Source organism: Phodopus roborovskii, unplaced genomic scaffold (assembly GCF_943737965.1).
Source record: "Phodopus roborovskii unplaced genomic scaffold, PHOROB, whole genome shotgun sequence".
NCBI lineage: Eukaryota > Metazoa > Chordata > Mammalia > Rodentia > Cricetidae > Phodopus > Phodopus roborovskii.
In genome coordinates, this window is record NW_026126517.1 from 26,521,970 (window position 1) to 26,545,166 (window position 23,197).

The 23,197-nt window shown below is 40.5% G+C and overlaps 1 pseudogene; it reads right to left on the bottom strand.

Moving 5' to 3' along the window:
• Positions 1–21,915: 21,915 nt before the first annotated feature.
• Positions 21,916–22,682, bottom strand: LOC127231408 (smad nuclear-interacting protein 1-like; annotated as a pseudogene).
• Positions 22,683–23,197: the final 515 nt, after the last annotated feature.

Consider the following 23,197-nt stretch of genomic DNA (forward strand, 5'->3'; position numbering starts at 1 on the left):
CATGATGGCAGTGATCTGGGCAAAGAGAGTCTATTCACGTTGCTGGCTTTCTCTTCTGTGATGTTGACTTTCTTGTTCACATCCTGTACTAGTTTCCTTACTTCATTTACTTGTTTGCTTTTTTTCTCTTTGATGCCACTGATCATGTGTACAAGTAGACTTGAATTGTTTTGTCTAGCATTTCAACAATTTGAGTATCTTTAGGTTTGGTAATTGAGTAACAATCTTTTGAAGCTACCCTAATGCCTTAATTTTTCACTTTCCTATCTTTCTCTCTTGCAGTTTGTACATTTATTGGCTGATATATCTCTTTCAGCTCTATCTGGGGATTTTCTCAGTGAACAACCTTCTCTTGATGGCTTAATCCTCAGAACCACTCAGACAGCAAACTTCAGTAACAGCAATAACAACAAACTAAATAAGACATAAGTATAGACTCAAAAGGCACCTAAAAACCAACTAACACATCACCAATGACCATAAAACAGAACATGAAGAAGATAGTATAGAGTGTGCTTTGGAGTTAATATTTTCTTAGGGTAAAAGCAAACAAGAATAAACAGACAAAATAAGTGGAGAGGATGAAGGGGACAGGCAAAGGAGAAAAAGATATACAAAGCCAAATTAAATAAAAGAATGGGCAAAGGAAGGACAGAGAAGGCTGTTATTAGGAGAAAGAGAAACAATAGAATTCCACAGTAAAGAAAAATCTGCACAAACACAATTAAATTAATGCAAAGAAACAAAGATAATTTGAAAACTCTTCTCTATATACCCTTAACAGTGTAATTTAAAGAAAAAAGAGGGGGGTAGAATTTTGGAGTATGGCAGCTTCATTTTTCTTGAGAGAAGACTCTTTTCTTTGTGTACTGTATTCTTGCCTGGCTACACTCAGCTTTGCACTCTGTAGGCTGGGCTGACCCTCCCAGACTCCAAGACTCCCTACCTCACATTGCCTGAGATAGCCAGTGTAGCAGTCTGAGAAGACTCCCAGCCCCCAAGTCACGGCACAGAGACTTATTATTAATTGTGAATGATCAGTCTTATCTTAAGCTTGTCTATCTGCCTTTTATAACTTAATTTAACCTATTTGTATTCATCTACTTTTTGCTTTGGGGTTTTTTAAAAGTTTTTTTTTTTTAATTTCATTTTGCATTCCAACCACAGTTCTTCTCACCTCTCCTCCTGCTCCCATGACTCCCCCCTCTGCCCACCCCCATTTATTCCTCCCACAAGGTAAGGGCTCCCATAGGGGGTTGACAAAGCCTGGCCCATTAAGTTGAGACAGGACCAAGTCCCTCCCCCTGGTATTAAGGCTGAGTGTGGCATCTCACCCTAGGGAATGAGATCCAACAAGTTAGCTCATACACAAGGGATACTGGTCCTACCATCAGGGGCCCCTCAGATAGACCCAACTACACAATTATCTCCAACATGCAGAGGGCCCATTTTGGGCCCATGGAAGTTCAACAGATATTGGTCTAGAGTCCCTGAGTTTGGTTCAGTTGTCTCTGTAGATTTCCCCTTCATGATCTTGACTTCCCTTGCTCATGTATCTCCTCTTCCCTCTCTTCAACTGGATTCCCAGAACTTGGCCTTGGTACTTGGTTGTGGATCTCTACATTTGGTTCAATCAACTACTGGATGAAGGAAGGCTCTTTGGTGACAGGTGGGGTATTCACCAGTCTAATTACAGAAGGCCATTCCAGGCACACTCTCCACTATTGCTAGGAGTCTTAGCTGGGGTCAACTTTGTGGATTCCTGTGAGTTTCCTTAACACTAGGTTTCTCCCTAACCCCTTAGTGGCTCCCTATTGAGATATCTCTTCATTGCTCTCCCACTCCATCCCTCTCCCAACTTGACCATCCCATTCTCTCATGTTTTCTTCCCCCTCCCTCCCCTTTACCATCTCCAACCCCCATTTACCCAGGAGATCTCATCTATTTCCCCTTCCAGGGTGATCCATGTGTCCCTCTTAGGGTCCTCCTTGTTACCTAGTTTCTCTGGGGCTATAGATTGTAGTCTGGTTTTCCTTTACTTTACATCTAGTATCCACTTATGTGTGGGTACATACTGTGTTTATCTTTCTGAGACTGGACCTCATTCAGGATGGTTTTCTTTTCTAGTTCCGCCCATTTGCCTGCAAATTTCATGGTATAATTGGTTTTTGCCACTGAGTAGTACTCCATTGTATAAACCTACCACATTTTCTTTATCCATTCTTTTGTTGAGGGGCATCTAGGTTGTTTCAGGCTCTAGTTATTACAAATAATGATGCCATGAACATTGTTGAGCAAGTGTTCTTGTGGTATGATTGAGCATCCTTTGGGTGTGTGTCCAAGAGTGATATCACTGGGTCTTGAGGTAGATTGATTCCTGATTTTCTGGGAAACCACCATACTTATTACCAAAATGGCAGTACAAGTTTGTTTGTACTCCCACCAGCAGTGGAGGAGTGATCCCCTTACTCCACATCTTCTCCAACATAAGCTGTCCTCAGTATTTTTGATCTTTTCCATTCTGACACGTGTAAGATGGTATCTTAGAGTCATTTTGATTTGCATTTCCCTGATGACTAAGGATGTTGAGCAATTCCTGAAATGTCTTTTAGACATTTGAGATTCTTCTGGTGAGAATTCTCTATTTAGATCTGTGCTCCATTTTAAAATTAGATTATTTTATATTTTTATGCCTAGTTTATTGAGTTTTTTTATATATTTTGGAGATCAGCTCTTTGTCAGATGTGGGGTTGCTTTGTCTTATTAAGGGTCCTTTGCCTTACAGAAGCTTTTCAGTTTCAGGAGGTCCCATTTATTGATTGTTGCTCTCGGTGTCTGTGCTACTGGTGTTGTATTTAGGAAGTGGTCTCCTGTGGTAAAATACATTCAAGGCTACTTTAGACTTTTTCTTCTATCAGGTTCAATGTAACTGGATTTATGATGAGGTCTTTGATCCACGTGGATTTGAGTTTTGTGCATGGTGATAGATATGGATCTATTTGCAAACTTTTATATGCTGACATTCATTTATGCCAGCACCATTGGTTGAAGGAGCTTTCATTTTCCTTGTACAATTTTTGTGTCTGTCGAAAATCAGGTGTTCATAGGTGTGTGGGTCAATGTCAGGGTCTTTAATTCAATTCCATTGATCCACCTGTCTTTTGTTTTATGCCAATACCAAGCTGTTTTTATTACTATAGCTCTTTAGTAGAGTCTGAAGTCAAGGATGGTAATGCCTCCAGAAGTTCCTTTATTGTACATGATTGTTTTAGCTATTCTGGTTTTTTGTTTGTTAGTTTGTTTTCCATATGAAATTGAGTATTGTTGTTTCAAGGTCTAAGAAGAATTGTGGTGGGATTTTGATGGGGATTGTATTGAATCTGTAGATTGCTTTTGGTAAGATTGCCATTTTTATTATGTTGATCCTGTCTATCCAAGAGCATAAGTGATCTTTCTATTTTTTGATATCTTCATCAATTTCTTTCTTTAGAGACTTTTCTTGTCATACATGTCTTTCACATGTTTAGTTAGAGTTACCCCAAGATATTTTATATTTGTGGCTATTGTAAAGGATGATATTTATCTGATTTCTTTCTTGTCTTGTTCATCATTTTTATATAGGAGGGCTACTGATTTTTTTTTAGTTAATCTTGTATCTTGCCACATTACTGAAGGTGTTTATAAGCTGTAGGAGTTCCTGGATAGAATTTTTGGGGTCACTTATGTATACTATCATATCATCTGTGAATAGAGTAGTTTGATGTCTTCCTTTCCAATTTGTGTCTCCTTGATCTCATTTTGTTGTCTTATTGCTCTAGCTAGAACTTCGAATACTATATTGAATAGAAATGGAGCATGAACAGCCGTGTCTTGTTCCTGATTTTAGTTTTGGGTTTTCCTCCTGCTTTGAGTTTTCCTCCATTTAATTTGATGTTGGCTGTTGGCTTGCTATATATTGCCTTTATTATGTTTTAGGTATGTACCTTGTATCTCTAATTTCTCTAAGACCTTTATCATGAAGGGGTGTTGGATTTTGTTGAAGGTTTTTCAGGATCCAAAGAGATGATCATATGGGGTTTGTTTTTCTTTTCAGTTTGTTTATATGGTGGATTACATTGAACAATCCCTGCATCTCTGGGATGATGCCTACTTTGTCATGGTAGATTGTTCATTTGATGTGTTCTTGGATTCCATTTGCCATATTTTATTGAATATTTTTATGTCAATGTTTATGAGGGAGATTGATGTGTAGTTCTCTTTCCCTGTTGCATCTTTGTGTGGTTTGGGTATCAGGGTTACTTCATAAAAGGAGTTTGGCAATGTTCCTTCTGTTTCTATTTTGTGGAACAATTTGAAGAGCATTGGTGTTAGCTCTTCTTTGAAATTCTGGTAGAATTCTGCACTGAAGCCATCTAGTCCTGGGCTTTTTTTTTTTTTTTTTTTTTTTTTTTTTTTAACTGCTTCTATTTCCTTAAGGGGTTGGGGTCTATTTAAATTGTTTACCTAGTCTTGAAGTAATTTTGGTATGTGGTATCTAACCAGAAAACTGTCCATTCCTTCTAAAATTTTCAATTTGGTAAAGTACAGGTTTTTGAAGTATGACTTGATGATTCTCTGGATTTCTTGTATGTCTCCCTAATTTTGTTAATTTGGATGTTCTTTCTCTGCCTTTTGGTTAGTTTGGATAAAGGTTTGTCTATCTTATTGATTTTTTTTCAAAGAACCAATTATTTGTTTTATTGATTTCTTGTATTGTTTACTTTGCTTCTATTTTATTGATTTCAGCCTCATTTTGATTATTCTCTGGTGTCTACTCCTCCTGGATGAGTTTGCTTCTTTTTTTTTTTTCTAGAGCTTTCAGATGTGCGAGATTTCTCCAACTTCTTTATGTAGGCATTTAGTGCTATGAACTTTCCTATTAGTAATGTTTTCTTAGTGTTCCATGAATTTAGGTATATTGTACATTCATTTTCATTGAATTCCAGAAGTCTTTAATTTCTTTATTTCTTCCTTGACCCAGGTGTGATTTGGTTGAGCATTATTTAGTTTCCATGAGTTTGTAGGCTTTTTGGAATTTGCATTATTGTTGAATTCTAACTTTAAGCTATGAGGATCCAATAAGATACAGGGGTTTATTCCATTTTTTTTTTTTTTTAATTCTGTTGAGATTTGCTTTGTGACCAAGTATGTGGTCAGTCTTAAAGAAGGTTCCATGAGGGGTTAAGAAGAAGGTATATTCTTTTGTTTTTGAGTTGAATGTACTATAGATATCTGTTAAGATCATTGGAGTCATAACATCTGTTGGTTCCCTTTGGCTAATTTTCTGTCCGGCAGACCTATCCATTGGTGAGGGTGGTGTGTTGAAGTCTCCCACTGTCAGTATATGGGGCTTGATGTGTGATTTAAGCTTTAGTAATGTTTCTTTTATAAATGTGACAACTTTGTATTTGTGGCATGAATGTTCAGGATTGAGACTTCATCTTGAAGGATTTTTCCTGTGAAGAATATGAGATGTCCTTCTTTATCTCTTTTGAATTCCTTTAGTTTGAAATCTATTTTGAGAGATATTAGGATAGTGACACCAGCTTGCTTCATTTGATTGGTTCATTTGATTGGAAAGTATTTTCCAAATTCTTTACTATGAGGAAATGTCTATTTTTGATGATGAGGTGTGTTTCTTGTATGCAGCAAAGGGATGGATTCTGTTTTCATATTCATTCTGTCAGTCTGTGTCTTTTTATAGGTGAATTGAGTCCATTGATATTAAGGGAAATTAATAACAAGTGAAAGTTAATTCCTGTTATTTTTGTTGTTGTTGTTATTTTTTGGTGGTGGTTGTGTGTGTTTCCCTTCTTTAGGATTTGCTGCTATGGGATTATGTATTGCCTGTGCTTTCATGGGTGAAGCTAACTTCCTTGGGTTGAAGTTTTCCTTCTAGTGTCTTTGGTAGGGCTAAATTTCTGGATAGGTATAGTTTAAATCTGGCTTTGCCATGGGATATCTTATTTTCTCTGTCTACAGTGATTGAAATTTTTGCTGGGTATAGTAGTCTGGGTTGATATATGTGGTCTCTTGGTGTCTGCAAAACATATGTTCAGGGCCTTCTGGTTTTCAGAGTCTCCACTGAGAAGTCTGGTGTTATTCTGATGGGTCTGCCTTCATATGTTACTTGGCCTTTTTCCTTTGCAGCTCTTAGCATTCTTTCTTTATTCTGTATGTTTAGTGTTTTTATTAGTATGTGGTGAGGATACTTTTTGTTGTTGTTGTTCAGTCTATTTGGTGTTCTGTAAGCTTCTTGCATCTTCATAGGCATGTCCTTCTTTAAGTTGGGAAAGTTTTCTTCTATGATTTTGTTGAATACATTTTTTTATGCCTTTGAAGTGGACTTCTTATCCTTCTATACTTGCTATTCTTAGTTTGTTTTTTTCATGGTATTCCAGATTTTCCTGGTGTTTTGTGTTAAGCATTTATTGGATTTAACATTTTCTTTGACTGATGAATCCATTTCTTCTATTTCTATCTGTAATGCCTGAGATTCTCTCTTTTAGCTCTTGTATTCTTTCGGTTATGTTTGCATCTGGAGTTCCTGATCATTTACCCAGATTTTCCATTTCCAGAATTCCTCCAGTTTGTGTTTTCTTTATTGCCTCTATTCAACTTTCAAGTCTTGAACTGTTTTTCATTTTCTCTTTATGGGCCTCTATCATCTTCCTAAAGCCATTTTAAGGCCATTTTCTTCTGCTTCGTCTGTGTTGTGATTTTCAGGTCTTGCTGATGTAGAATCACTGGATTCTGGTGGTATCATATTACTCTTGATGTTGTTGAGTGTATTCTTAAATTGTTGTCTACCCATCTCTTCTTTTAATTGGTACAGGTGGTGCTTGTGTCTCTAGGGGTTGCTGCTCTTGTGGGGCATGTTTGGCCAAGGGAAGGTGATGGGTTCAGTGGGAGTGGGTCTTGTAGGTTACAGTGTCCAATGGGTGTGGACAATGGTGGAACAGCCTGCCAGCAGGCTTACCTGCTAACTGGCTGTGCTGTGGGGCTTTTAGCCATTCATTCTGTGTATTTTTTTTTACTGCTCCCTGCATTTCTATTTGTGTAACAGCTGCCTGGCTGGCTGACCCTGGGCATGCTCTGCTCTTTCTTCATTGTTTTCTTTTCCCTCTTTCTCTCTTGAGCCTACATTCCTCCTCCTACTTATTCTTTCTGCCCACCAGCTTCACCTATCCCTCTACTGCCTAGCTAATGGCTGTTTAGCTTTTTGTTAGACCAATCAGGTGCCTTAAGTGGACAAGGCAAAACAAATGCAACACATCTTTATAGTTACACAAACGCAAAATAAGCATATGTAAAGCATCTGTACATAGGTAAAGTAATATTCCACAACTAGCCAGTGTTCTAGCTAAGTGTGTCATGAGTACATTGAAGAGTTGGAGGAGAAAACATCACTGAGATCTATCTGTAAAAGAGAACCCGTGTCTCTGCTTTCCAAACCTGATCAGCAGCAAACCCACTGCTGGAGAGCTGAGCTGTAGAAGTCAAGGAGTGCACGGAAACTTCAGAGTAATCAAATTTGTGACAGATACGTGGATCCAAAGTTTGGGACACCCACTGACTTCATGGCCAGGGCTACCAGATTCCTCAGCTATTCTCAGGTGATGAGGTAAATGGCTTTCTACAGAGAATGGGACTACCAGCCATCATGTCCTTCAAGCTGACCTTCTGGACATTTGCACTTCTTGGTATGTCTACCATGCCTTCCAGACTGCTTCCCTCCCACCTGTGTCCACCCTGGACCTATAGTTGGTTGACTTCAGCATCCTCATCTTGTGGTTGTTATTTGTTGTTGGGGGTCTCAGTGTAGCTGAGTCTTAAATACTAGGTGTCTTCACAATATATGGCAACCAATAGAATGAACTTCTTCTGGACTGCTGACCTGTGATGCTTGAGGAGTCATAGCCTCACTAAAACTCCTGGTTGAATTTAAAACATCTGAGAATTGTTCACTTGTTTTAGGGACAGGATTCCTGGGTACTCTTTTTATTAAGTCTTCATAGCTTACCTTTTGGATAAAGCTTCCGTCTTTCCCACTCATCTCACGCTGCAGAACCGTGGCTGAAGCCATCTAAACCTTGCTCATTTTCAGTCTCTGCTTCTGTTCCTTTATAGTTACCTCCTTTCCCACCACCTCTTTGATTATTCCCAGTGATCTTGTCATTTTTTTTCTATGAAGTAGAATGTATGTATTATCCCTACTGTTCTTATCTACTGTGTCACATGGAGGCAGCATCTCATACCATGGAACCCCAGAAGTCTTGTTTTCCCTTTATGATGGAAAACTCTTTAATGTCCATCAAAGTGGAAGACAGCCATATTCATAGATGCTGACAGGTTTTGATGCTATTCACAACTTTCATTTTCTATTAGTGGCTGGTTTTCAAAAATATCAATTTTTGCAAAATACCATTTTTATATGCAGCAAGCTTACTAATCTTTTATTAATGATAATAGTTTAATTGTGAGCTCTTTCATAATTTCTAGGTGAATAATAATTTTGTCAGTGAACAGTGACAGTCTTATTTCTTCATTAATCTTTGTACTTTTTATTTTTTCTTGCCTTAATGCACCAGACAAGATCTGCAATACAAAGTTGGGCTGCAGACATTACATCTGTTTCTATTTCCTAACATTTCTCTTTAGTGTTAATAAAGCAATCTTTCTGAGTTTTTCCAGTTAAATGATTCTTGAAAATCATTAATAAATATTGCATCTTATCAAGAGATTATTTCCCACTGTGTGATAATGTGTTTTTCTCCCTATTACTTTCCCCCAATTTCATTTCTTGTTTAAAAAAAGTATTTAGTCCAAATACGATTACATCATTTCCTCCTTCCTTTTTTCACTCCTACCTCCTCCATGTTTCTCCTCTACCTTGCTCCCAAATTTATGCCCTCTTTTTTCTTTTGAAAATAGATTCTTTCTTTCATCATACATACAAATTACAGTTCCCCTTCCTCTATGCCTTCCATTTCCTCTTCACCTCCCCTCCCATCCAAATACACTCCCTTTCTGCCTCTCCTCAGAAAACAAATAGGGTTAATAATAAAATAAAATAAAAACTAACACATTGGAATTTGACAAAACAAACAGAAGAAAAAGAACCCAAGAGAATGCACAAGAATCAGAGACCAACTTGTACACACACTCAGGAATCCCATATAAACACTAACCCAGAAACCTTACAATATATGCAGAGGACCTGTGCAAACTCTGGGCCCTGTGTGTGCCTCAGTCTCCGTGAGTTCTTCTGTGCATTGATCATGTTGCTTTCTTGGTGTCCTCCATCCCTTCTGGCTCTTATGTCCCTTCTGGTTTCCCTTCCACGGGGTTGCCCGGTCCCTGAGGTACAAGGGATTTGATGGAGACATTATGCAGAAAGGGAAAGATCTTGGAACAGTCAGTTCTCATTTCTTCTTTATAAAGTAAGTTACTCCAATTTGTTATTTTTTTTTAACAATTTTGAATCAATCTTCCATTTCTGTGTTATTTTTATAGGAAGCACATTTGCACAAGTGGATGATAGAAGACAACTTAAGAGAGTCACTTCTCTCCTTCCATCATGTAGGTTCTGGGGATCAAATTCAGGTCATCAGGCTAGGCTGTAGGTTCCTTCACCTTCTGAGCCATCAGCCCCTTCTGCTATTCTAAAATGCTGTTTGGAATTTTTGATTCTCTGCTAATGAATCATATTATATATAATTTTCCTTTAAATATTATTTCTGTCAACTTCTAGAATCAACGTTCTGCTAACTGGGGAATTCTTCTCTTTTCTTTCTTAGGATTGTTTGTATATTTATATTTTCCCCCCAAAATTGCTGGTAAACTTACAATGTTATATAGTTGTATGTCTACTTGAGCTAGAGGAGCTAGAGTTCTTTTAGAAGAGGGAACCTTCATTGAAAAAAATGTCCCCACCAGATTGGTCTGTGGGCCAGTCTATAGTACCTTTTCCTGACTGATGATTGGTATGGGAGGGCACAGCTTACTGTGGCCAATGCCATTCCTGGGCTGGTAGTCCTAGATAGCATAAGAAATCAGACTGAGCAAGCTATGAGGAGCAAGCCAGGGAGATCTTCCAGGGCCTCTGCATCAGCTCCTGCCTTCAGCTTCTACTGCCCGGGCCTCCCTGGATAATCAACTATACGCTATAAGATGAAATAAATCATTTTCTTCATAAGTTGTTTTGGTCATTAAAAAAATTGCTGCCCTAGAAATCCTAACTAAGACACCTACTAATTAAACCATCTGGATTTGGAAGTTTGAGTTTTTTTCATGCAAATGTAATTTATCTAATGCCTAGGTAGAATTATTCAGCATTTCTCTCTAATTTAATTAACTCTTTCGATGAAAATGCCCATTGCATTCTCTTTTTGCTATTAGAGAGGATGCCACCATGAACATTTATAAATGTATGTGAGTACTTACAGTTTAGACTCATTTTTATAAGGCGAATTCTTGGAGAGGAATTTGTGGTCTAGAACATGAACACTTTTAATTGTTTTGATATGTTGATCATATTCTTTATTTCTTCAAGAAACAGCATTAGGGGCTGAAGAGACAGCTCAGTGATCATTGGCTGCTCCTGCAGAGGACTTGAGTCCAAGTCCCACCATTCACATAGCTGCTTACAACTTTCTATAACTCTATTCCCTGGGGTTTGGACCCCTCTTCTCATTTCCTTGGATTACTAGGCACATATGTGGTACACAGACATACATACACACAGACAAATCATACATATACATCAGCAAAAAATTAATTTTAAAAAATGTATTTAAAAACCGGCATTGAAAAAAGATTAATATCCTTTGTATTCATTATTGTATATAACAAGTTACCTCAAAACTTGGTGTCTTACCCTGGTTGCAGGGCATAGAGAAATCAGGCTGGAACTGGGCTGGGAGCTTTTTTCCTGCTGTCTAGACCTCACAGTACCAGAAGATGCTGTACAGGCTGCTTACAGAGGTTTACTCAACTGTGGGCACTGTGTACAGCAATACTGACCAGACAGGCAAGTTATCCCAATGATGCAATGATGTTAAGTCTGTTATGGGATAACCAACCACTTTCTGATTGGATTTGAGGCCTGATTCACAAAAACGAATTCACTTCTGGTTCTGTAAACCCAGTCAAAAGACCATGGCTAGTGAAATCACAGACCCTAGTGGGGACACAACCATTGTTTTGATAAATAGAGACCTGATGTGCCAGCCAAGTTGCCTTCTAATTAACTATACTTAGGACCATAGGATAGCACTCCTGTCTGCTTTGTTAAGAGAAGCTTCTTTTGTAGTGGACAAAATACCTGCAGAGGCTCATAACTAGTTAAAGTAATTAGGAGAATGACTGTTAAATGCTTGGACATAAGAGGTTCATCTGTATCCCTCCCTCCATGGCTCAGGGGACTTCATAAGACAGAGTGGAAGGAATGTAAGAGCCAGAGGAAGGCAGGGTGTGTAGAATGCTGATTTCTGGGCATAACATGTCTGTTAAATGCTTGAATTCATAGAAGTTGTGACTATTCTGCACAAAGCCTGCTCATGACTGGCCTATCTGTAGCCTGTCATGGTATGGGTCAGGGTTCATGGGGCCCAGCCATGCCTGATAATTTATTTGCAGCTAATGGTTGGTGGAGGAGAGACATTTTCTTTTGTCATGTAGTTACTGGTAAAGTATCTATGCTCCTGCAAATCCTTACCCATGCTCCGGTGAGCAGACTTCATAAAATTCATTAGGTCATAAGAAAGGCCTGAAAGAGGAAGAGGTTGACTTAGGGGATCAGCAGGAGTGTGAGGAGCACAAAAGTGAATGTGATTGAAATATACCAATCACATGAATAAAAACGTCATAATGATAACAATTATTGTTATATATATATATATATATATACATATATATATATATCAAATCATTTTAAAAACCACACATTTTAATGAATATTTACTATCTCACAGTCAGGAATTTGGGTAAGACTTGGCTGGCAGATTCTTTCTTGGGGTCTCATAGTGTTGGCTTCTTGGCTGCAGTCATTTGAAAGCTTGGTGGTGACTGGAGGACTCACTTCCATTATAGCTCAATAGTGTAGCTGCCAGTTCATGCTGTAAGTTGATAGAAGGCCTCAGTTTCTCCCCAGTGTGGGTTTTCAATGAGCTGTTTGAATATCTTCATAAATCATTTTCCCCAGAACAAAAGGAGAGGAAGATGAGGTTGGAAGTGGGAAGAAGGGAGTAAAGGAGAGAGACAGAGAGTGGAGAGAAACACAGAGAGGGGGGAGGGAGGAGAGGGAGAGGGGGAGGGACACTATTACTATTGCTGATTTACTGATGCTGGTCTATACTGAAGGGAAGGATAACTGGGCTTTACTCTTTTGAAGGAACAAGAATGAAACTGAAGATATTTTAAAACAATCAGAGCCTCTCCCTAAATCCAGTTTTAGCAAGCCAGTCTCCTTGGAATCAGCTTTTAAAACTATGTGCCTAAATAGAAGGTCTCAGAGGTAAATGGGATCAGTTAGTAAGATCATGATGCTAGGATTCCAAACTGTCAAGTACCTGCTGCCCATAGTGTCCAGTCTCCAGGGCCCTGGCTATTATCCAAGCCTAAGACATATGTCTTAATTATGTAAATGGACAGATTATGTCATCAAGGGCTCTGGTAAGCTAATTGCTAAACAAGAAATCAATGCCACTGAAGTTAAGATTAATGAATCCCAAGGCCACTAACATTCTGACTATAATTACTTCAGTGCACATCTAACTTCCCCAGACCACCTAGCAAGGAAGGGAGAGCCCCGTCAGTGTGAATGATTCATTGAGACCCTGTCCCAGATTTCCTTTTCAATTGATATTGGGGCTGGAAGAATTCCTGCCATTCAGCCTCCCACCCACAGGTTCTTCTGCAGCTACTCAATCAGCTTTAAACGCTTAGGGACTGGAAATGACCAAATGGACCATTACACACGTTGACAGTGGGAAGGCAGGGATTTCAGCCAAACATTCAACTGGATGTGACATTTGCATTTAGAGGACAAACTTGGTCCAGGGTTTCTCTAGGGTCTCTTCTGCCCCTGTGTTTTGCATGTGACATCTGATTGCCCTCACAATAGAGAAGACTGAACAAGAGGTTCCTAACCTTTCTGGCTCATGGAGGGAGAAGAACCTCCACTTTGTGGTCCCACTCTTTATCATCCCATAGCCCTTCTTTACAGGATCCTGGGTTCAATCTGACTTCCTTTATATGGACATTTTCCCTTTAATCACAAATTGCTTGGTCTAACCTGCAGCTTTTTACCCCAGTGTTACTTCAAGAAATAGCCATATACAGTAATAATTACATAAATATTTTGGATTAGGATGGACACATCTGTAGCAAAATGATGAGATTGTTCTGCTGCCCAGAACTGCAGCCAAAGACAAAACCAAAACATAAGAGAAGCATCTATGAAACCTGTGTTCCAATTAGATGTGCCGAGGAGCAGAGCCAAGGCATCCGGACACTGACTTTGCAAGTCTCAGGTTGTAGAATTGACCTGCCACCTTCAACCTGCCTTTTATTCTGACCTCCATCCCACTACTAGTATTTATATAAGGTGAGAATAAGAAATGGTGTGGTGATATGGCTGCAGAATGGTTACAATCACAGTATCTTGTCCTTTATCTCTTCTGGGAAACATACATGACCAGAGACTAGTGGCCACATGTGGTCTAGAGATTTTTGCAAAAGGCCAGTGGATATAACTCATGTCATAAGAGGAAGAGGATGCTATATAGGGTTGCTGAGACATAAGCACATGTCTATTCACCATAGATAGAGTACTGAAGGCCAAAGAAACCACTGTTAGTATATTTGGGTGACCTACAGGAGTGTGGGTAAGGAGTTACTTCTAAAAATGTGGATGACTCAAAAGCAGTATCATCATCCAAAAGCCCACCTCAGCATGGGATTTCTGGAGCTTCCTACACACAACTGGAAGGCAGCTTGCCCCAAATCTCCCCCTACTAGCCATTGCTGGTGCTTGTATAAACTTAGGGAGGGACCTTGTGAATCCTGTAATTTTCAGAAGCTTTATGAGCCTAGTGAGTTTTACTTCTTGAGTCTTCTGAGCCTCCTCACACCCTTAAGAAAGGACTACTTCATTTTGAGACAATAGTTTCACCACCAGGGCCTACAGAGGAAGAACTGGCGGTGCTTCCATTCTTTTTCTCCTTATCTTTGAAGGGCAGAGAAGACGAATAGTATTTTCTGTGGATTGATCTAAAAGGGTTTAGGAGGGGCAAGAGCATGGAGCTGTCAGGCTGGCTGCAAGAGCAAGTGAAGAGATTCCCTCTAAGAGATGGCAGGGCATATGTTGGTGGAGACTTTACCTTTATCTGAGTGAGTCCTTATATGAAAAGAAAACCTAGTTGAGTAGAATATTGCTCCAAAAAAAAAAAAAAAAACCCAGAACTTACAGCCCACATGGGAACTGTCATACCAGTGCTAATCACCAACTTTCACAGAACCACATTCTGATCAAGATTGGAGAAGCCTCATCATGACTTCTGCTCCCCCACCCCACCCTGGGCTGAAGTGCCTGTCATCTCTCCATCCCTTTCCCTACTCCCAAGCATATAACAGGTGAGCACAAGAGTAGGAGGAGAGGAGAAGCGAAAGAAGATACCACACAACTCTGCTCACCTCTTTGCCTCTAGAGCTTCCTGGGCCTGGAGGGCAGAGGGAAAGAAGAACTTGGAAACAAACACAAATTTTGAGTTAGGAACTAACTAGACTGAGTTTTTAATAACTGAAAGTTACAGGAACATTTTTTTGCCCAAAATATCACTAAGTGATGGGAAGAGGGGATTTAGCAGAACATAGATGAAAGCAAAGCTTAGAAAACATGAACGTTCATGTTTATACCCTACTGTGCTGAGCCTCCTCCATGAACCACTGCACATCATTCTAGTCAAGGCTCCACAGACAGAGTCCTTGGAGAGAAATAATTCTCAGATTTTAACATGCATCAAGGATGTAGGGAAATGAGTAACCTTACACACTGTCAGAGCAAAAGTAAGTCAGTGTGAGGCCTTGCAAACAGCCAGTTTGGACATGTATCATATGCCTTGACAAGCAGGGACTTTTGGTTTAGCATTCTTGTTCTGAGGAATTTACTTGCTAAATACTCCAAAGATGTTGGTGGAGTATTTCCTATGTATTGGCATTGTTTCCAGGAAGTTGACTAAGGCAGACATTATCCCTTTCCCAAAGGATCTTACAAATCAGTGAAAAGAAAAAGAATAGTTCATTACTACACCTGCTTTTGCATTGAGAGACTGGAGAATGAGTGGTGGTGAGGAAGGAGAACTTTCTGAGAAGTTTGAAGAGTGGGTCCTGGAGCATAGAGACAGAGCATGTGGTGTGTTAAAGAGGCCTTAGGAAACTCTGGATACAAAGATGATGGAGAGTGGGAGGAAGGCAAAGGGATAAAGAGGATGGAGGCAAAACGATAAAGAAGGGGGAGCAGAAAGGGAGGCAAAGACTCAAGGGGTCAATGCAGAATGCATGAAGAGGTCCACAGAAGCATCATTTACTGTTATGACATCTGAAGCTTGATGACAACTTAAATGTCAGACAATAGATTATCACCGACAACACCGGCAAACTAGAACAAATGAGCTGTATGGGGAGTGATTTATGGACATGAAAAGATCTTCAGTGCACATTGTCAAATAAAAGTCAGGACATTGTCAAATAAAAGTTAGGGTATAAAATTATATGCAGTATGCATGTTTTAGAAATTATGCCAAGATTCTGGGGAATTATACATCAGCCAGTTAACTGTAGGTATCCCAGGTTGCTGGGATTACAGCTAGCTGAATTTTGTTCCTTATTTTTTTTTTTATCAGCAATAGTTTCTCCTATATTTCATTTGAATGCAAGTTACAAAGAAGAAGTAGAAGTTTCCAGGACAAAAAAACCCTCTGTAATGTAGATTTAAAGTCTTAGTGCCAGGCAGATCCAAAACTGCGTGTGATATAAGAATACGATCACTCAAAACTGTGAAGAGCTAGTTGATGTCAATGCAATTGACATAGGATGTCAATCAACATTATAGGCTTCAATAAACTCTGAACGGTCACAAAGACTGTGTTCACTCCCTTCCCACAATGGCACCTGATGCTATTGCCCTCTACATGGAGCCGTGGCTGGGACTCAGGCAGCATCACTTTCCCATAGAACAATCTTATGATGGTCCACCAGCTTCAGTGGTTCTCCTGTTTCATTTCAGGCACTTCTTAATTCATTAAGATTTGCAAGCAGATTAAACTGGCAGTTACACTAAGTCCCATTCAAGGCTTTAGGAATTCCAATGGATTTGCAGCTTTGTCTAAACAGGTCTCTGGCCTTAGTGGTATGACTCCATTTGAGAGTTGTGTATCCATGTCTACTGTTATGAACGTACCTCCCCATTTTACAGGAACTTGTAGATAGAGAGGGAAAAGATGTTGGTTTCCTTTCTTCCACCTGGTAACATTTACATATAAGTTAACATGTTTTCCTTTTGCTCCAGATGTTTTTAATCAGAGTCCATTTGAGACCCAGCTATCAGGGAGGAAGAGTTATTATTTGATGTTGAGTTCAATCTGGCCTTTGGTTATGGTCTTCCATAAAAGTGTGAACCCCTTGCTCACCAATCTAGCTAACATCACTGTTTATGTGCCTGGGTTGTTGTTGGCCCTTCACCATCAATTCCCTTACTGGAAAAGTTTTCGTTTATCGGTATCTAAACATGTGTACCTCTACCATATTACACAACACATCTCTGGTCTTACAAGATGACACTACATCTCAGGTCCAGCTCATGTTTCATCCATGTGAGGCTTCCTCAGTGCTACAATTTGCATGTGTCTGGACCCAGCTCTGAGGAAAACCATAGACTTTGCCACAGGAAGCTTAAATTATGATGAGCTCAGTATTTGTTCATGGAGCTATCTTATAGAATTGTCTTATCATTTCAGAATATTGCTTTCTCTTCCCTGAGACTGTTGCAAAATAGAATATTCTTGGTTGCATGTATTTAGTAAGCACTTACAGAAGCACCAACTTTGCACAAGATACTGTGCTAGACATCAAACAAATACTGGCTGTGCCCTGACACTTAATTACCAATAACCGAGGAACTTAGGGCGTAACTTTGTCTAGTGATTCTAATGTTCTACCCGAGAGAATCTTGTTAACTTTTTGTTAATTAATATTGTCAAATTATCATGATAATCCCAGTGAGGATAAAATGACCAACAAAGATCTCACACACAGCTGCACAGGTCAAAAACAAATACAAAAAGATCAAATGCTTCAAGCATGGGAGTGATGGGATTGGGATTTTTGTCTTTAAGGGGGGCAATTCTTTTCCTCTCAATGGTTGAAAAGTATCCCTCTCACACACCTTTTTTTTTATTTGCCTGCTAAGTTCTATTTATTTATCAAACATGAGGCCTCTAGATAAGGAAGACTCCCTGACCCCTGGATTTGAGTTGTGTACTGCTCTGCACACCCTTTTCACTCCTGTGTAGTTTAGTACATTGGATATTCACATGTCCAAATGCCCCTCCAGACTGTCAAGGCTTCTACCAGTGTTTTTGTATTTATATCCCTGATACCAGGCAGCAAAGAGCAGGTACTCAGTAAATATTAGTTGGGCAACCCCTGGGAATAGCAGGTTCAGGGAAGTAGGGAACACAGTCAGACTGCAGGAAGGTGAGTCTAGAAGACAGTAAGAAAAGGCATTTCTCACCTGAGGGGAGATAGTGAGCTGGCAGTGTGGAAAGGCCATGGAGGGGGCAAGGGATAGAGTAGACTTAGATTTTTTTTTAATAAGATGGGAGAGACACACGTGTTTGAATATTGATGGGAAGGGTATGGAGGGAGGAGTAAGACTCAGGAGTCTCTATTAGTTACTAATGTAATGATGTCATGTAATAAACTACTTCCATTCTCAGTGGTTTATAGTAATAATAAACACTTATTTGAACTCATGTGTCTGCATGCTAGCTGTGTGTATTACACTGTATTACATTTCAGGTTTGTGTGTCTGAGTCTTCTCCATTCTCCTCAAATCCCAAAGCCATCCAGAGATGTTATCCTAGTGTTGGTAAAGACTGAAGAAGAAGGACCAGAAATACCCAAGGCCTTTTAAGGCCCTGGCTTAGAATCAAGTACATCATCACCACTGCCCACACTCTGCTACCCAAAAAAAGTCACAAGGAAAGCTCAGACTCAACCACCATAAAGCAGGGAAATGTACTCCACCTGCAGTGAACCATAGCAAAGAAGGCGAGGAAGAAAGAATTGTGGGTTAATAATAGTTTAGAATGGCAAGAGAATAAAGTGTTGGCAGGGAAGCAATTCAAATGATAAACCACAAGTAGAAGTAGAAGGAGGAAAGTGGGGGCTATGGAGAGGACACAGGGAGCAAGGGGTGATGATGAGCACAAATATGGATGGGGGTACAAGAGGTTGAGCAGGAATAGTAAAATGAGAGATAGAGGAGCTTTTGGGATGCTGTCCAGATTCAGGTAATGGTTAGAGAGTAGATAGGAGGCAAAGGAGGTGGAAGCCAAGGAGAACAATACTGGGAGAGGCCTAGAAGTTAGATAGGTGGTCCATGCAGTGGAGGACATGGAATGAAATGACAGCTGGACAAAGGGGTGCATCAAGGGAACTTAGTATTAGAGTACCCGGTGAAGAAAGCACGTTGCCAGGGGCTCAGGGGAAGCTAAGACTAGGGGAAGGGTGCATTCCTAACCTGACAGTGGAGGGGAAATGACTGCACATAACATTAGAGATGGTGGAAGATGCCTCCCTCAGCTCCTGATGGAGATCTCTGTGTTGGAGAAGGGACAAGAGATCATGATTTGAAGTCTGCAGGGGGAAGCAACAGCCCCAGGAGACAGCAGAGTAGCAGTTAAGATGTAGAATCCACGTGGTTCAAGAGTCTTCTAGAAAGGCAAGCTTTGTTTACCAGAAAGTTGGTCCTCAAGCAAACTTTTGGATCTTGTGTTGTGACTGAACAAGTCCAAGGCAGTGGGAGAAAAGAGTTATGGGGCAAAACAGCAAGGGTGGGAGGCATGGCCGAGTCAATGTGAAGAACATCCCAGGCCTTTGGAAAAGAAGGAATCCAAAGCCAGAAGAGCACACAGACAATGAACTTTGGGGAAACAACCCTTGAAGGAGAAAACAGCTCTCTCTCTCTCTTTCTGTCTCTCTGTCTGTCTCTGTCTCTGTCTCTCTCTCTCTCTTTCTCTCTCTCTCTGGGCAGAGGGAAAGGTTTGCAACCCAAGGTGCTAAAGTCATAGAGATCAGCTCTGTTGTCTCCAAAGCTTAGCAATTACTTGCCCAGAAACCTCAGAACCTTTGCTTATGAGTTTTCATTTCTCACTAACCTTCGTAGGGCTTGCCCTGATAATTAAATCAAACGTATTATGTACCAGTTCATCTTCACCAATTAAGATGATAATTAGCTTTCACGATCTGCCACGTATTTACCAAACACTCTATGAAAAGGTGCTTAATGAAACAATCACCATGTGTAATCGCATTAACAAGGGAGGGAACCCGTGGGGAGGATTTGAAATGTCTAACAGTAGAGTGGAGAATAATGGGACTTCTAGCTAAACACAGACCCTGCAAGAGCTACCACAAGTCCAATGGAATTTGAAGGAGAACATGAGTCATCTGGGAAGACTGGGTGTACTTTACCTTGGCAGGTCATAGGCACAGGAAGCTGGAATCTACAATAGCTTTAGGCTTTGATATTGATAGAATGATAGTCAACAACACTTGTCAAAGGCCTGCTTTGTGTAAGGTAGTGTGCTTGATACTTTATAAGCCTTGTGTCAGCTCTTTATATAGAAGTCTTTTGATGTCGATATTACAGTTTGAAACCTAAATGTCTCCCACAAGTACTGTTTTCAAGGCTCTGAACCTTTAGGAGGTAGGTAAAAGTAGGTCACTGGGAGAAGCCCTTTAATGGATAAAGACCAACCATTGGTTCCAGCTGTTCTCTGCTTCCTGGCCCACAACATGTGAGAAGCCTCCTTCAGATGCTCCAACCATCATGTCTTCTTTGACACTACAGACGGATATTTCTCTAAAACCTTGCAAGTTCTCTAAAATCTTTCCTGCTCCCTTAAGTCATTCATGTCATGTATTTTGTTCAAGATGAAAGGAAATTACATAGTAGAGTCTATGCATAGTTGCGATGATTTACCAATGACTGTGTCCCAAAGAGTCTGAGTAGCTCACCTAATGTCCTGTGGTTAGAAACAGCAAAGCTGAGGCTTGAAGGCTGACTGAGAAGAGGCTAGCTCTTCCTCATGGCAGGAGACTGATAGCAAGCAGAGTTTCTGAGGGCAGTGGTACCTAATACTGTCATGTGGCTTCCACAACAGCTTAGTTCATGGGTGGTATATACTTCCAGATACTTCTAGCATATCATATACTCTCTCCCACTGAGTCCAGATGTGGCTTACTGCGTCTCTATCCATTACTTCAGACAGCAAATCAGGACTGACAGTCGACTTGAAATTTCTTTGCCATCACTGACTAAGAGGCCCCATGAAAAGGGGCTGAAAGCACAGGATCTTGAGTTTGCACAAGTTCAAGATCATGTTTCTTCCTCTTCAAGTGTTCCACCATTAGTGAACTCCAAAGGAAGGAACTCACCCAGGAAGGTGAGGACTTAATGGGATAAAAATCTGCTAAGGGGTGTTGTTGGTTTGTGTGTGTGTGTGTGTGTGTGTGTGTGTGTGTGTGTGTGTAACTCTTTACACTTTGGCTCTTTTTGGGGGCCTGCAACTCTGCTCCCAAATAAATCACACCAAGGCCTACTACTTATGAATGCCCGGCCTTAGCTGGGTTTATTTCTAGCCAGCTTTTCTTTCTTCTTTCTATTTTCAAATTTTATTTTTTACCTCAAAAATACATATAAATGAAAACCTGCTCTCCAAATGCAGACAGGCCTTTGTCTATCATGTGGTATTATTTCTACCACAAAACACTGTCATATGAAAATCAGCACATAGCTCTGAAACACACCATTTACAAGCACACATACTGTAAGCAGTCCTTTCTACTTACCCAGACCCCAGGTGGGAAGTTCAGAAACTGGGCTGCCACTTGCCTTCCACCCTTGGGAAGTAAATACAAACCCATAGTCATAGATGAAGCGTAGAAATGTGGAAGCTATGTAAGCTTTTTAGAATGCATACACACGGCCTTAAGCAGCAATGAGGCTCCTGCTACAAAGTCAGTCAAGTTCAGCATGTTTCTCAAAGGGAGGAAGAGAGGTAATGAATGTCTGAATAAAAATGCAACGTTGAAGAAAAAGACTAGATGATCCAAACGGTTAGATCTGTGCTTTGTGAGGAAATCAGGTATCCATGGAGGGCAATGCTCCACGGCCCAGTGCAAGCTATGTCATAAGCACTGTAATAGGAGCCAGGACCTCCCAACACAGTCATGTCTACACAGGCGGCACAGAGACTCTGTTTAGCTTAGACAGTCAATAATGAGGTCATGTGGTAAACTGTCACTCTTGGCCCCAAAAAGAAGTGCAAAATCAACTTCTATGACTCAAGAGCTGACCCAGGCCAAAGCTTTGGTATATGCTGGAGGTTGTTTTGACAACCAAAGCTTACGGAGATTCTCTGCTTTAGGGTTTGTCGCCAAAACAAAATTCCTGGTCCACAAAGCTCAACAACTCTATAAATAAGAAACTGTACAAAGAGAACAAGCCACGATTGCCTTTCCAAGGGCTTAAGTTTCCTGTGCAGCAGTTCTGAAGGCACCCCGTACAGCCACACACTTTGACCAAAACTTGACATGCAGTAATTGGTGAGATTGTTCTGAAAACAAGCGCCCACAGGCAGGCGGCTGCTGTGCCAAGTTCAACAAAACAGAAGTGAGAGTTCTCATACTGCAACACAACTGGGCAGCAACAGAGAAAAGACTTAAGGCAAGAAGAGGCATCAGAGAGTCAACCCCATGGCCTGCATATGGCAAGGGTGCTTCTCAGTTGCTAGCTGTCAGACACCATTTCCTCCTCATTGTCGTCTTCATCTTCCTTCCTGTCTAGTTCAGACATCTCTGATGACTCATAGAGAAATATATATTTATCTGCTACTAAGCCCAAATTTAAGGGCATCTTTTTCTTTCAGTTCATGGTATCTCTGTGGCTCAATAAGCTTGTTGTTCAAGCTTGTTGTCTGAGCAGAGGTCGATGGTGTAGGGTTTCACCCTCCGACCAACTGTGCCGTCAGCGCATGTGTACTACACAAGCCTGTTACCAGAAGACTTCATACTGCTAGCAAACCGGATGGTTGATGGGAATATTGGTGATGCAGCCATGTTGACCCGCTGATAGACGTAAATGACTGAATTACCTCATCACTTTTAAAGGGGTAGAGATGCCACCATTTTTTGGGGATCCAGGCTTCTGAGGGCTCACTGACTTAATAACCAAATCCCAGAAGTTAGTGCTGTCTTCAAGAAGTGCCCTCTGAAAGTCCAAAGCTTAGTATTTCTTTAACAGGCATCTCTTTGCTTCTGTTACCAGCAGGACAAAGGGTCTCCACCCTGAGCATATATATATATATATATATATATATATATATATATATATATATGAAACAATCTTATTTTACATATCAATCCCATTCCCTCTCCCTCCAATGCCCCCACTCCCCCCCATCCCAACCCCCATCCACTCCTCAGGGAGGGTGAGGCCTCCCACAGGGAATCATCAAAGTCTGTCATATTATTTGAGGGAGGGCCTAGGCCCTCCCCCATGTATCTAGGCTGAGAGAGTATTCCTCCATGGGGAATGGGCTCCCAAAGTTCATTCGTGCACTAGGGATAAATACTGGTTCCACTGTCAGAGGTCCCACAGACTGCCCAAGTCTCCTGACACCCACATTCAGAAGGCTTGGTTTAGTCTAACGTGGTTTCCCAGCTTTACGACTGGAGTCCCTGTGAACCCATTTGGTCAGGTCAGCTGTTTTTGTGAGTTTCTCCAGGGTAGTCTTGACCCCTTTGCTCATCACTCCTCCCTCTCTACAACTAGATTCCAGGAGTTCAGCTCAGTGCTTAGCTGTAAATC